Genomic DNA, 16,393 nt, shown 5'->3' on the forward strand with positions numbered 1-16,393 from the left:
ACCATAGGCAATAGCATATCTATTGATTTCTTCTAGAGAGATTTATCCACACTTAGCATTATGAAATGCTTAATATAGAAAATTACACCTTTTTAGGAGACTACATTGAAAGTAGGGGGGAGTTTAATTGAGTCTGTGAGGAATAAAAAGCCTGTGGCATAACTGAATTCAAGTGAAAAATGATTTCAGCTGGTGCTGGTAAACGTATAAAAATGGTGCCAAAACAAGCTCAAAACTACAAGAGCAATAACCCTGAGGTCCCATGCACATTTTATTCTTTCGGGGTGGGGGGGTAATCCTGGAAGTCATATTAAGTTTCACACAGTGCATGATGCATCCATGTAAGAAGTGTTTATCCTGGACGCTGTGCTTCCTGCTAAAGTGAAGTTGCCTTTGTCTCTTCTCCCAGGTATTTGTGCCTGTGGCAGGGTCTTGGTCTTTTGTTTCCTCGTGCTCCTCCTCAGCTCCACAAGAAGACTGGCATACACACAGGCCTCAGACAGGTCAGGTATCCCTCAACGCGCAGTCAGCAGTCCACGTGATTGGATCTTGTGCAATGTTATGATGACAATTTAATCTAATTTAATAATTTTTTTTTTTTTTACATTGAGGGGAGTATGTCAAAAAAATATATTTTATTTATTTATTTATTTTTAAACCAAACAACAAAGAGGCAACACAAACCCAAGAACAACATGAACACAAAATCTTAATATGAAAATGAGAAAAACACAAGCATCCAAGCAATTCCCTTTTACCGTGACCTACCCGCCTTCAGAAATGAGAGACATTATTTGTTAAGATGGCAGAAATTATCACAAGTAATGATTAATCTAGCAGTAGGGTGTTTAGAAAACTTATTGATACACAATGGAAAAGCAGAATCTAGCAGAAATTAGGCAATATTTTTGTATTAAATCTATTTGGCCAGGCTATCTTGGCAGCCTTGAGCCAGTGTGAGGATAGGGCACCATTTACAACTGTGCTGTGAGCACTGGTATTCACCTTTTCCTGTTTCCCGGCTGCAGCACAGAAACCACACACTACTTTATTTATAATCCAACCAACCTCAGTGTGTAACTCTTGCCCCGTACTCTTGCTCGCATCACACAATGAGGTCACTTCCCTCTGCACCTCCACCACTGCTCATGCATTCCAACATGGCTCTAGGACAGCAGCCCAGCAAAGCTCTATACTCCTCAAATCACAAAGAGGCCCAGATCAGAGCCGAGCTGGACGGGAGCCAGGATCCAGGATCCAGGCCCTCACAGCCCAGGCAGCTGGGGGCAGCCTATAATAAGTGAGAGACAATGAGAACTAGCACACCTCCCACGCTTTGCATGTGGATGTCGATTCAGAATTGAAATTAAATAGTTTTCAATAGGTTTTCTATAGACCGCACTAATTATGAAAAGATGCACAAACCATTGGTGGGATTAGACTAAAATATACATTAAGGTTATGTGTTTAACAGACCCCAAATTAATAGAATATGTATTCTTCAATTCACTGTTGTGAGTTTTGAAAGTACAAAACTGAGGACAAAAGAACAAATATTATGTGGAAGGCATGAAAAGAGGCTTTCTTGAGTTTTTGATTTTGCTGAAACTTTAAAAACTGTAAAACTGTATTCTCTCATGTCAGTGCTTTCTAGGCCAGTTTACGTTTTTATGTCTTACCTGTATCTTTTAAAATAATATTTTATTGCACTAGACACTAGAGTTTACTGTACAAACTAGGCGACTGAATAGTTTTTCTTTTTTTTTTTTTTTCCAACAGTCATCAAAAACATGTATATATATATGTATATATTTCACATGGGAAACTAGACATATTAAAGGCATTCTATTTTAATGAATAATAATGAACAGTTCACTGTGATGTAGACGGCGGTGGTGCTTTAATGGTCCCTTGTAGCCTCTTAAGCCTCTGGTGATAAATCTCACACAGGCTCACTCGTATAACTAAAACCCAAACCTCATTCAGCTTCACATCCATCAGTGTTTGGCTGAAAGCGATGACAAAGCACTTTCAATTACACCAGTAACTGACTCTGGAAACAGTTCATAGCAGGGTCCAGGCTCAAAGACGAGGGGAAAAACACAAGGGGGAGGGCAGAATGGCTGGTAGGGCATCCGTTTGACTTGCTCCCAAATAATAAAAAGGGTGGTGTTAGCCGGGGACACAAGGGATGCCGCCAGCATCGCGAACCCAAGGACAATTCACCTATTTTGTGTGCTGTCACCCCTGTAGTCTGATTTATGGTTGGGACATCCTTCCTATGACCCATTCGTCCATCAGCTCAGCGCTATAAGGATACTCTGGTGATTAGAGGCTGAAGTATCAAAGCATCCTCAGTCAGGGCCCTTGTCTAGTAGCAGAGGGCCTTGCGCTGCTGAATGGGGAGTGTGGCAGTTGGGAGGGAGAGTGTTGCAGCAGCAGAAGAGTGCCATTCTTAACCCTGAGCACCAGAGGATAGAAGAGCTTTTTGAGAATCCATCAACTGTAAATGCTTCATTCCATAATGTTGGTGTTTTCTTTTCCATTTTTCATCCCAATTTGTAATTATATTACGTGGAGTGTGTGCTCTCTAAAAGTTAACACGGCAGTGTTTAATTGGAGTGATTTTACTCATAATTGCATGATCCTCTCTACCACTTTTGGCTTCCACTTTGTTTGAATAAGCAGGCTAATTTAGGAATCCATCCTCAAAATTAATCAGTATAGCATACTTAATATTGAAGTTCAAAAATGAAATAATTGAGAAAATGTAAATCTGCTTTGAATAATGGGAGCCTTAATCATCAACAAAAACAGCAAACCCAACAATGACGGCACCAGTCGGGGAAACTTCTAATCCAACAATAGATAAGTGATGATCATTTTTCTGTCTTTTAAATGCCTTTATTACATAAATAAAAACAGAGTCTGATCCTCTAGAGGGCCTGATCTTTTAAAGCAGCTCTGACTCCAACCCCCCTGATGAAAGGCCCACACTAACATCAGGAGTCCAGAGCCTTTACTCTCTAACTTCAGGCAATTATGACACAGAGGAGATCTTTGCCTTCTGCACTCAAAAAGAAGAAGAAAAAAGGCATCCCTTTTTTCCAAGCTTAGTTGTAAAAATAAGCTTGCTCTCCTCAATTGCAGTCACCCCATGCCCTTTGCAATAGCAGCAAGGATGTATCGGAACAAGCCATGGGGCAAAACAAATCACTTGTGATTTACAGAATTATAAAGATTTTAATAGCTGCAATGTTTCTCTCTCAGATTGGTCTTTATTTCCAGGAGTCAAAGTTTCCTGGGTGCCCCAGGCTTTTAAAAAGCAGTAATTGGCCAACTGAGAGACTTAGGATCTCCCTGAGTGATTGAGTGTATTTGTTGCTGTGAACTTGAGGGTATCACTCTAAAGATCACAGGTCCAGGTTGTGAGAGCCTGCAACTTATCAAGCACAATTCAGTTTGCAGCCATGGAAGTCGGACTACTTTTTCATGCAGTTTTGTTTAAAGTTTTAACCTTTCCAAGGAACTTCGTGGGTTTTTTTTTTTTTTTTTTTGCTGATTAGTTATGTTTCCAAATAATTCAGCGTAAACTGTGGGGCTCTGGTTTGTGAACTGAAGACAGGCTTGAATTAATGCAGAATAATTGTTATGATGAAGAGCATGACTGTTATTCTGGTGTGTAAGAAAAACAGTGGTACACTAAGTACATCTTTTAGAAACATTAATTTGTGAAGTGTAATTGAAAATGATTTTCATTTTACTGTGTTTTAACCTGGCAGTGAATCAGTATGCCACTTTTAACCATAAATATATGCTTATATATATATAAAAGTGTGTGTGTGTGTGTATTAGCTTTATTTCTTTATTAACAGTGCAGAAATAATAATGGCAACAACAAAAAGCAATTAAAGCTTTGCAGCACTGTGTAAGATGAGCTCAACGTTACTTACACCACTGTGCTTCACAAGGAATACCAAAACAACCAGAATTACTATTACACAGAATTAATAGTGAGAAATTTAATAACCACGCACTCACTGATTAACAACTCTTAACTCTTCTCGAAACTAAATACCTAGCTGTCTCTTAATTAAACAACCTTTCTTCATCTCTTACCTGTTGTGTAGAAAGTCAGGCAGTAAACAGTTCAGAATTATGAGCATAATTATCGCCCCTTTCACAGTAGAAACCATCTACATCTACAATTTATAAAATTTATTCAGATTGATTAACTGAATTTTATTTTCTCATTGTGCAATAGATGTCTATGCTGATTGTATTTGTTATATCAGTTATAGGGTCAAATAAATTTCTTTTACCTTCTTTGGATATAGCGCTAAATTTTACTTGACACATCTGCAGAACAACTCTCATAACATTGAAAGCATGTGCTTTCTCTTAGAAACACAAGCCAGCCAGTAGCTAAGCTATATTAAGAAAATCCACCAGGGAGGCATAATCGAGTTTGACTCTCTACCGGTGGTCTCCTTGTTAGTGTTGTGAGTGTCAGAACTGACAGTGCAGGTAGCTCAAATGCCACTTAAGGTTTTAGCTTCAATGGCTTTTGGAAAGAAATGACCGTGACCTGTGTAGCTTGAGCCCACATCCCACACCCTTTCTGCCTGACAGCCGCTCAATGGCAAGTGTCTGCCAGCATGCCGAGGGGAACGCTGCCAAGCAGCCGGAGATAGAGATGATTACCACATCCCTCTCTCCCTCTCAGGCTGCTCACTGAAAACTGATACCTACTAACAAACTGCTGTCAACATGTTAGCGAGGCAGGGAGAGTGAGAGCAATAGTATGTGCTGAGAGAGAAAAAAGGGAGAAAAAGAGATGTGTGGGAGAGTCAACGTGAGGAGTCCAAACAAGTTAGGATTAATGACATTGAAACAAGTTTTTTTCTTTTTTTTTTTTTTCCACTGTTTTCAGAGCTCAACGCTATTGTGGCAGACTTGAAGAATGCAATCAACACCATAAGGAAAAGGCTGGTTAGGCAGGCACTCGCTTACAGAGTGATGATCAGGTGATATGTCAGACAGTGTAGTCAAGGTCACTAGTTTTCAGGCTCTTGTAGTTCATCATGCGAAATTATATAAATCTGTGTGCAGTCGTAAATGCAACTGTAAGAGAAATGATTTCTCAGGTAGAAGTTTTTTTTTTTTTTTTTTTTTTTACTGTAACAAGTATAATTTGTACACAGTGAATGCTACATTGACAAGAGTTTCTACTTTAAAGTTTTTATGGTGTTGTGCAGATATGCAAATACCTTCAGACCTTTACTCCAGTCACTTAAAACTTAGCCTTTCCTGCTGAGTGGAGAATGAATGCAATTCTTTCAGAGGAGAGTTATAAATGTCATTGTTTTTGAATAAATCCCCCACTGCGCCACTTTTGAGACTCACATTTAAGTGAAATAAAGGAAAAATCACAGCTGACATATATTTTCCTAATTGTTGCAGAAGGGGTACAGGAAGCAGCATGGAGTAGCTTGAATCATCGGTAATTAGAATATTGCTGCGCTTAATTACAAAAGATTTTGATTGTCTGATTTTCAGCAGAAGGCCTATTTTAGCTGCTGTCTTAATACACATTTGTTTTTGAAGATTTGGAATGACAATTATGATAATGTGCATCCCAGCATGAAATATTTTTGTCAAAGACAAAAAAAAACAGGACATGTTAAGTAGACATAATGCATATGTAGATTCTTTGGAAAATGCTAATTAAAGATGTAAGTTTTTTCTTTTTCTTTTTTTTTTTTTTGTTTGTAATTTGAGATTTAAGCTTTTTTATCCAGAGATTATTTTCAGGGCACTACAGCTTTGTTGGAGAGTCGTGTGACAGGATACACATTGAGGATTAAAAAAACAAAAAGGATTTTTGAAAGTTTCATCTATATCAGTTCTGTTTCTTAATCTCCCTTAAAGTATGTGGGTTAAAATACTCACAGTCTAATATTAATTTTCTTTGCTTGAGGTTATAGTGAAGGTAAGAGATTCCTGCTCTCACATAAAAAATGTCATTGACTTCAAAAAATAAAAATATGTGTCCAGTGTACCATGCAGTTGAGCATCGTTCTACAATTGGATTCTGATGAGGTTGGTGATTTACTTCTTATTTGTTTATTTTAGTTATTAAATGCCACAAATTTAAAAAAAAAATAATAATAGTAAATCAGGGACAGAATAAAACTGTCTACAGTAATTCACTCTGGAACTGGAACTTTGTTGAGCAACAAGATAAGTATTTTTCTAAAAATCAATTTTCGAGAAGAGACAATGGAAACCAACATAAGTGCTAGTTTGAACCAACCCCATAAGGCTTCCAGGGAAACCACCAAGCCTAAGAAGCACTTTATTAGCCAGCAGGGGGGGGTCAGGAGGACCAGCCCTATCATTGATTGAGGTTGGAGGATGCATCCACAGCTGCACTTTCTCTAAATTTCTAAGAGTAAATATGCACCTTTGAAGTGGGGGGTGCCTAGGAGCACTCCTCTGCACAGATTGTGTGGGTTTCTGTGGGGAGCTGTAGTTACGGGAAAGATCAATGGACAGGGCATTAGGGGGAAGAGTACACTGTCCAGCCCTCCAGCCTACAGAACAACTCAGCAGCTCGTAGATGGCCAGTATTATTGAGCTTAAGGCAGTTTAATTCTCCATGCTGTTTTCTCAGACTGAAAAATTCCAACCTTTCCGGCTGCAAAATGTATTGGAGAAAAAGATGAAATATACTATGAACTTTATGTACTGTACAGCTAGAGTTTGGTTCATATTGTTCTGCTACCACTTTTTTTTCCCCTCTCAACACATCAACTCCTGTTGAGTGTAGTGTGTAGTTGTGATCTTGAGAAAATCCTAACTGGTTTAGAGAATAAATAGATTTTGAAACCATGACAGGCTGAGCACCTTTGCTTTGTAACTCTGGTCATATTTGTAAGGTAATTTTTGTCTAATTTATATATGTAGGTGTAGATTTTTCACAATATTTTCTAAATGTATTGATAAGCATATGGCCCCTCTAATTCAACAAAGATGCTCTTCTTAAATTTCCCAGCTTTTCAAACAAAAATCTACTTATATTTTGACTGGAATCCTCCTGTCTACATAATTACTGACTGGAAAACTCCTCCATCCACTCTGTGAAAGCATGGAAAAACCCATATCCTGCTCATTGTGTGGCTGTATATGTGTACTTGTGGCAGGCTTTAAGTGCATTAGATGTGTGCTGAACACACAGCTTCCATATTGTGGTTTGTAAAGACTATGGAAAAGCCTTTTGGGGTAGCCACAATTCCAGATGAGGCTAATCTGCTTGTAGCTGGTATAGAGTTATAAGTGAGAATTTTAAGCTTTTTCTATTCTACATATGTCTTATACTGTGTCTCAAACTCAGTGTTAAATAAAAAATTAAATTAAAAAATGAAGACAAGACTGAACAAATGAACCAAATGGGAGTTTCAGGAAGCAATTAAATACAGAATCTTCCAAGGGCATTTTATTGACCATTAATTTTAACGAGTCCAAATAAAATTTGTTTAGTACAGTCAGTGCTAGGACAAGAGGATACCATGTATCATCCCCACAGCGAGTCAGAGTGTAGCGCCTCTGCACTCCCAGGTGTCGCCAGGGTTTGGCTCCACCAGGCTCGGAGATGCAGCCAGAGAGAGTTAGCACTTACAACCCCTGTCACACTCCACAAAACACTGTGTCACTCAAGCACCGCCTGTGTGGCAGCTCTGGCATTAATGGAGACGTTGACATCTTCCGACAGTGTTTATCTAATACTAATGCTAAGCAACCGCAGCCAGTTGCCCCCCACACGGAGCCATCGAACCCCACCGCAGACCTCAGTGTCTGGCAATCACACTAGTTTTCCCATTCATCCCTCAAGACTTATAGAATTCATAACAATGACTTTGCTGCTGCTCGGTGTCATGTCTGCTTTTTGTCATTCAGCCAGATATTTCTTACCAGCATCCACTAGACAGCCCGACTGCTTCACAGGTGCTTTTAGACAAAGTTGAGTAAATTTATGACATGTTACAGGAAACATCACCTGTGTATGTTGGCATGAATCTGGAGCCGGTGGGGGGATCAGGGGGCCTCTAACAAAAGTTGTTTACATATTTCTGCTGCAGTGTTGTTCTCAGACATTTTTTCTTGCAGATTCTCTTCACTACCCCCATCTCTCTCTCTCTCTCTCTCTCACACACACACACACACACAGACTGACTCTCGCAGGGGGAGCTTCAAGCTTGCGTTGGGAAAATATTTGTAGAATCGGCAGCAACTTTTTAACATGGTATCAACACTTTATGAAGGCATCTTTAAAGAGTATTCATATTTCTGCCTAATTCATTAAAACATCAGGTCCATATATAGTCTCTTACAATATTATATTTTCTAAATCTGGTTAAAAAAATAAGTTGTCAAGGGAATTTTAGATGAAAATGAATAACAGCAAGGTGTACTTTTTTTTAAGATACTGTGCAGTATACACAGTATACATATATAAAAGGCCACAAAAATTTCTATATGCTACTATATGTATCAGAGACGGATGATGGGTTCATGAAGTGTATGGAGCTATCTTTAGAGGATTGATTTCCCATACTGCCACGCAGTTGGCTGCATTTATATTCCATGCCTGTGGCTCCGTGACCCCTGGTTCTCCTTTGATGTGGCAGGCAGAAGCACAAACCAGGATGAGGCAGAGAGAGAGAAGACTGAGGGATAGCAAAAGGTGAAACAATCTACAATGGTAGGGGGGTAGAGATTTTTCTTGTAGTGCAGCTTTCTAGGAGGGATGAGAGGACAGGATGAGGGAGTGTAAAAAGACTGGTATGAGTTTGCAGGGAGCATTGCAAACCAATGAAGCCATCATCTGACAGATCTGTGAGAGTTTGCACTGAGGGCGGGTTGGTGGTGGGTGGGCAGAAAGGAAGCTAGGCCGAGGGAAAGGGATCGGGTGATGGTGGGGGGTTGGGAGAGGGCATGACGGTGGCGCGAGCTGATAGAGACGTCAGCGCCGCTTCAGTAATCTCACGACGGCTGGCCGCAGCGAGGGGCCATCGAGGGGCCCACGAGAGCAGAGGCATGATAGAGCAGACCACCCCGACAACACTAGCAGGGGGCCAGGCAGTATGGACAAATCAAAGCGGGAAGAAGTAATTTTTGAGAAATTACAGAAATCTCCATGGAAATTAGCATGAAACACTTTCTAATCTCTTGCTTTTCACCATGGACGATAGGGGTCAGTGCTTCAAGTTCTCCAGCTCTTGCTTTCTCTTTCTCTCTCGCCCCATCCCTAATTTCATTATTCCCTCTTGATTTTTTTTTCACCCTCCTGCTTTTTATGTATACTCATTTTACAGCCTGACACTCCGAAATAGCCCCTCCCTCCACTCATATTCTTCAACCATTCATTTGCTTGAACCCTTTTCATTGACCACAATTAAACGTTTAGATTTCAAAGGCAAATCAAGGGAGAGCCAAGCCATGCCCTCGGAGTGACACAGGATCAAGCTGTTGGGTGCTTTGGAGCCTCGGATGGGGTGAATCCCCCAAGATTTGTCCTCTGCACCCTTCCTTTCGTTCTCGTGGTGTCTGTCAGAGCTCCGAACACTGTTCAAATGAATGGGAGGAGTGGGGCACCCCTAGTTGTGACCATGTGGTTATTGGTAATCAACAGCATTTACAGCAATACAATGACACTCTAAGCCATAATTCTTCTCTTCACAACCAACAATTCAGGACAAAACGCACCTTAAGAAAATGGTTGTGGAACGAGTATTGTAGAAGTGCATACCCGAATTTTAAATTGTTATACCGTTTGTTTGGGTTTTCTCATACTTTTGTTGGTGTGTAATTAGTTTTGGTTTGATTGGCATTAAGCCCTTGAAATATAAATAAGATCAACGCAGAGTGTGAGGTGATACCAAGAGTTTTCATGCTGTCAACTTTTTTTAAACAGTGGACAAGACCAATGTTTTATTAGGGTATAGCAACAACCTATTTTCCTGTTTGAACACATGAAAAACACTACAGTATAATACATTTTTTGGACCCCAAATTTAAGGATTTGCTACTACTGTTATTATTAGTATTATTAAAATGTATTTTAACTTCTACCATATATAGTGTAGCTTACAGAAAACAAAGTTGTAGTTTTTTTTTCCATTTTGCATCCATGGCAACACAGAGTGTTGTCCTCTTTCATGGTCGTGGTCATATCATCAAACATTGTACTAAACAGAGCCGCTCCTGCTCCTCTGAAGCACTTACACAGAGAGCGAGACTTTGTTATTGTGCTACACTTAAATTGTTTTTCCTTGCGTGTTCGTTTCAAGGCTGGACATATTATTAAACTATTTTAGGTAAAGTAAACGGAAAAACATCACATTTTGACTGAAAAAAAAACAGCCCGAATAGTTTAATGTACTCTGCCCTGAAATTGGATAATACATACATGAATTTGTCAAATTCATTATAAAAGAGTAATTATGTTTTCAGATTAATTGTTCAATAAATTACGCATTTTAAAATGTTCTCCCATTCAACTGCTTCACTACTGGGAGACAGCGAAGAGAACGAGTTGCCAGAAAATTCAGTCGAGGTGTATCCAAAAGAGACCGGGGTCTCCTGAAGCCTCAGTACAATCAAAAGCCAGTGGGGAAAAAAAAAATTAAATTGGGTCATCCTTCTGTCTTGTGGTACTACAATAGAATAGAATAGAATAGAAAAGAATGCCTTTTATTGTCACTATACATCTTTTTTACATGTACAACGAGATGGAAAGCAACTCCTTCTTCAGTGCAAACGTGTGTAAATATATACAACATAGAATAGAATAAAACAAAATTAAGTAAGTTTAGTGCAGGTTAAATAAGTTTAGTGCAAGAAAAATAATTACATTTAGTCACCACAGTAGCAATTTATTTTAAGTTAACTAAACAGGTTTTGTAATGCTATCATTGATTTGCAGTTTTCACACAGTTTTTATTTAAATTCATTGAGACACGGTCATATTCAGGAATTCTGGTTGTCTTATCATTATCATCCTGTCATGATGGTGAATGATGTTCTTCCACACGTCTGCCTTATTAAATAAAGATGCACACAAATTCACTAATAGGTACAGTAGACAAGATAGAAATAATGGGCATTAGGTCTGAAAGTAAAATAGTGGCATTTGATTAGCATAACGTTGTATGCTGATTCATGGGGAATGGCTATATAGTAACGGTGGTGGAGACTTAATTAAAGCGCTTGCAGACTTGGCACATTGCAGTGACAAGCAGAAGAAATGTGTGTAACATATAGAAACCCTTCTAACCTCTAGTTAAACCCTTTCTTCCACTCTAACAGTTTGCCCTCTAATTAAGCTCCAGAGTTGGATTGTCTAGTTTTTTTGTTTCTTTTTTTTTTTGAAACCATTCACATACAGTTTTGCTAATTGCAACCACAGAAAATGCCTTTATTCTCCAAATTCATAATTTATGATACTGTGTAATGTGTTAGGAAGACGTCTCAGAAAATATCGACTGTAAACATATAGAAAAGTTGCAGAGTTTGTGAATGCATACTAAAAGATAGAAATATGTAAATCTCACATTATATTTTGTCTTTAAAATGAGGATAAATAACTAAATTAGCTGTGGATAATATATAAATTAGCTGTAGATTATTGAATATTTTTTATACAGAATCAGATGTTAAGATATTTTCTTAAGTCTCATTCATTTTATTCTAGTTTTTCTGTAGTTACATGTACAAGCCATGGTGCAAATTGAACATGGTTTAATTTCCTGTCAAGCTACGGTTAGTGAGTTCTGAGGAAAAATCACATGGAAATACAGATATAAGGCTTGAGACCTTGTTTAACCTAGATGGTACAAACATTTGGCAGGGCCTGAGTGTACCTGCTCCCAGCTTGCGGTTCTAGCAGTAATAGATAGATGGCACTGCATCCAAGGTAGAGCAAAGGGCCAGAGACTTCTCTCAACCATCTTTCAGGGTCTTACTCTCATTATCCTTCCGAAAATTAACCTGTCAATTTATCAATCAACACCATCTTGAGTTTTCTGCCTCCTGTTTGGCGACTAGCATTGCAACGACGCTGACGCACAGATAACCAGGAGGTATGTGTTTGTTAGTGTAGTGAATGAGTGCATTATCACTTAAATGACTGCTATGAATCACAATTGCTGCCAGGCTGTTGATAAGAGGTAAATACACAAGCAATTTGATTTTAAAGTATATATCTGTTTATGTATTCTTTTGTGTGTCACGAAAATAAGGTCAGGACCAGGCGGACAGTATTCCTGCTTTGTTGCACACTGTTTTCTTTAAAAGTCCATGTTGTATTGTCAAGACTGAATTCTCCAGTTTACTACCATTGCCACCATACAGACCAAATGACAAGCTTGCATTTAATTTATGACTTTTAAATGTACACAGCAGTGTCGTTCTTTCATACCCACAACAAAGACTTGAAGCAATACAAAGTAATACAAAATTTAAATTACCCATAAGGAGACATTATTAAAAGTTTTGAAGGAATAATAATAATAACAATAATAACAATAATCATTTAAAATTATTATTTCACAATTACAGAAAAATGGCTTCTATAAAAAAATTTAATGAACAGAATCATTGCAATCAGCATCTTAGGGCCACTTTAATCTTTCATTTATTCACTATAAAATAACGCTATTAGATTTTTTTTTAAATAATTTTGAATGTTCGGTCCTAATTTTATTAGTAATTTACAAAAACATTATTTGCTGTTTTGTGACCATTTCTAGAAATAATACAGAATAGTATGTGTAAACATCAAAATTATAGTTTAAAAGTGTTTCAAGGACATTGCACACATTGCCTAATTCTTCTCTATTGACTTTGGAGTTAATGTTACATCTGCTCTTAGAAATATCTAAAAGGGAGGCGGGTTGAAATATGTGTTTGCATGCTCAGCATGCTACAGAGTTATAATAAGCGCTGGGACATGTCTTTATCTCTAAATGGGTTATAATGTGATAAGCTAAACTAGACCCTCAAAAATCCCTACCAAGTGCAACCGCGGGTGGGGGACCTCAATTGCTTCAGTTCATTCTTCTTTTTTCCTGGTATTTTCTTTTTCTCTGTTCAGGTTATTAGCCGCTACATGACTGGATCGCCCAAAAATGGAAGGACGCGAACAGAACCAGATAGGGGTTGTGAATAGCGGGAGGGACTTTTCTTTTTCCAATTGTTGTTATTTGCAAATGGCCTTATTGTGTAGAGGTGTTGGAGAGGAGGGGGCGCTAGTGAGGAAAAATGGCGGAGACTATTTTAAATTGCTGACAAAAAGACAAGAGAAAAAGGAACACAACATCTGGTAATTTGTTTCAGCAAGCTTAGCCTAATGATGTAAGCAGATTACTTTCCAGCAGAGTGGGAGAGGGGCATACAGGTTTTTTTTTTCTTTTTTGTGCCCCTTACGGGTCTGCCCCATTAAAGATCGAGACAGAAGCCGCTGCCACACAGTTAGTTCATATCGTTGACTCTATGTATGCTCTTCCATGCCATTTGATAATTCACATACCCAAGAAGTGGATTATGATCAGATCAGAAAATTGCTTGGCACACAGTAGGGGCTTGGGGGTTGTTTTGCAGCCTATTTTAGCGCCTTAAAAGGAGAACCTCCCTGACTATTGGAGGTGGGATGTAAGCCACTCAATTCTGTGGGTGCCCCTGGCCCGATTTGCTCCCTCTCCTCAGAGAGCAGAGATCAGTGGTATGCCCAGATTGAAAGCGAGGGCAGGAACCCGGCGTGATGAAGGACACTGGCTCCCAGTCAATGTGTGGAGGAGACTGGAGGATGAAACACACCATTAAGACCAATTTAGAGTGTTGCTCTAAATTTCAGCAGGACTGATCGATCCTGACAGGAGGGCATCGTACCGCCTGCCAGATCACTTAAACCACTGCCCCTTGTCTCACGTTGCTTAATGTCATGTCATTGGCTATCATTCCCAGTCAAACCGTGAGCTGCTGGATTTCGTTTCAATTACTCCTTGTAGGATTACCTTTTATTTTTGCACATCAGTAATCAATGAGGATTTTGATAATAATGTCATAATGCAATCTCAGTATTGCATTCTGTCTTTTTTCCCCTCTATTCTTAATCCAAAGTGAAATCCTCTGAGACTAGCTGTCCTGTTGGTTTATTGATTTTTCTCCCTTGCTCTGCGAACACTGGACAGAAACTTGAGAGCCAAGGTACAGAAAAGAGACTATACCTTACTCAAGGGTTTAAGTATCAGACAGGTAGTTTACATGATAATAACAATAACAGATAAAAATACAATTTATTTCTTGAGCACTTCTCATACATAAATGCAGCTCAAAGTTCTTCAGAGAATAAAACATGACAGAAATCCCAAAATATGACAGAATAACGAAAAAAGATTCAACCACTTAAAAAAATCTCTCTGTAATAAAAGAATAACTGTAGAATAAATGCATTAAGATGAATGATGAAACCTAAATTACACAACATAAATCCCCATTAAAAAAGTCTTCACATTTTTATCTACCTTCCAGGAATCAATTCCAGTAAGAATTGTAATGTACATATTTAAGGAAATATGTCCTGTAAAGGTATATAAATCTAGATTGTGTAAGTTGGGACTTGCAGCGTCGGAGCATACGCTGTGTATTATTATTGCAGTGCTACAATCTGCCGGCATGTGCTGACATTTTATATGCCATCTATTTATTAGTTGGGATGTTCATTGAAGCAGCTCGGGTTAAGTATCTTGCTCAGTGTCTGACTGGAGATATTGAACCTGCAGCCCTCTTGTCCCAAGTTCAGTTCCCTAACCACAACCAGTTTGCCCCTTTGAAGGATGAGGTCTCAGGAAGAGTGGTGCTATGTATACCACACAGACAGTGATCTATTCTGTGTCTGATATCATGTTGCTCCATGTCACTGACTGATGTTACCTGCATCCCCCTGTGATGATTAGATCCATGACTGCGCCTACCGTTCCCTTATAAAATCACTTCCTTTCTTTTAACCCACAAGATGCCGAGTCCTCTATCAGAGGAGTGAATGAGTGAGGGAGAAAGAATAGGGGAAGTTATTTTAAAGGATGATATTGCTTCATTGTGTTCTGTCATTCCATCCTTGACAAATGTTCCTCATCTGAGTTGGTGACATGCTGCACTGTATAAATGGGTTACGAGCCAGCATATAAGTTATGTAAGTCACAATGCTTCGAGACATCTGCTAAGCACATTCATATGTAATGAAACATAATGTAATAAAAATAATGGAGGAAGTGCAGAAGATTTATCTCCCATTATAAGCATCCTTGCTCTGCTTTATTGCTGCCTTCCACTTGCGCCCTGACAACAAGAGGATTTTTGAAAAAGGAGAGCTGTCCTTAGCGGCAAAATTCTTATCACTGCTCTGAAAGGTTCTGCACATTTGGTGCCTTTTAAAAACATTTTTATTAGTGCCTGACTTTCCTCATGATGGTTTTGCATGACAAGTGTTCAATCTACAAATACAACGTTTTGCCAAGGTTATAGAACAACATGAAATTATTTCTTTTGGCGCTACAAATGTTGAATTATCAGCTTTTACATTTAGGATAAAAATCTGTAACCTGGCAATTAATTTAAAATTAGATACTGCTTTCAGAGGTAGACAAATATTTTTATAATCTGAAACAAACTTTAATTAATTAATTAAAAAACACTAAGAAATATTAATCATATGGTTTAGTGTAAAAAAAAGATATAAAGCCTGAAATTTGATTTGGTCCATGATGAGAGAAGTGGACGAGTAGTCCATTGTACCTTTAATGATTTGCCTGGTGCGTATCTTCAGGGGCTGTCTGTGCCACCAGCTGAGGCGTTAATACAAATATAGCAGATAATTTGTGAACTAACCTGTTTTTAAGTGGCTTTCTCCAAAAGTGTGACAGGCAGGTGGGGAAACATGCAAGACGTAATTAGGTATTTGCTATTACTGAACCATCCTGAGAATTCAGAATTTTCAGGTGACAAAACTTTTAAATCAGAGGATTGTAATCTTGGTCCGTTTTATTTTCCTTTTATGGGATTATTTATTTGCATATTATCCATCCCTCTCTTACAGTTGGTATACGTAAAAATAAGACAGCAAGTCATTCTGCGAAAAGAACATCGTTAAATAATCTCATTAGTTTTAGCTGTTTTCTTTTAAAAAGAAATAGTAGGGCAATTGATAAAGTCTAAGCCCCACCTTCGCCGCCTCTCCATTTTGTAATCACAGGCAGTTTGGCAGCACAACGTAATTAGTTTGCACGCCAGATTTCCCATGAGTCCCAACCCAGCTCAAAGCCAATCCCTTCCT

General features: G+C 38.6%; 1 long non-coding RNA gene across 1 annotated transcript in view; it reads left to right on the plus strand.

Annotated features, from left to right (window-relative positions):
* The first annotated feature begins 410 nt into the window (after positions 1–410).
* LOC121182493 overlaps positions 411–16,393 on the plus strand; it is a 49,007-nt gene continuing 33,024 nt past the window's right edge. The window contains exon 1 of the long non-coding RNA XR_005894121.1: positions 411–503. This is a non-coding gene — a long non-coding RNA (uncharacterized LOC121182493). The remainder of the gene's footprint in view (positions 504–16,393) is intronic.

The sequence above is a fragment of the Toxotes jaculatrix genome, chromosome 5, assembly GCF_017976425.1.
Source record: "Toxotes jaculatrix isolate fToxJac2 chromosome 5, fToxJac2.pri, whole genome shotgun sequence".
In the NCBI taxonomy this organism is placed as follows: Eukaryota; Metazoa; Chordata; class Actinopteri; family Toxotidae; genus Toxotes; species Toxotes jaculatrix.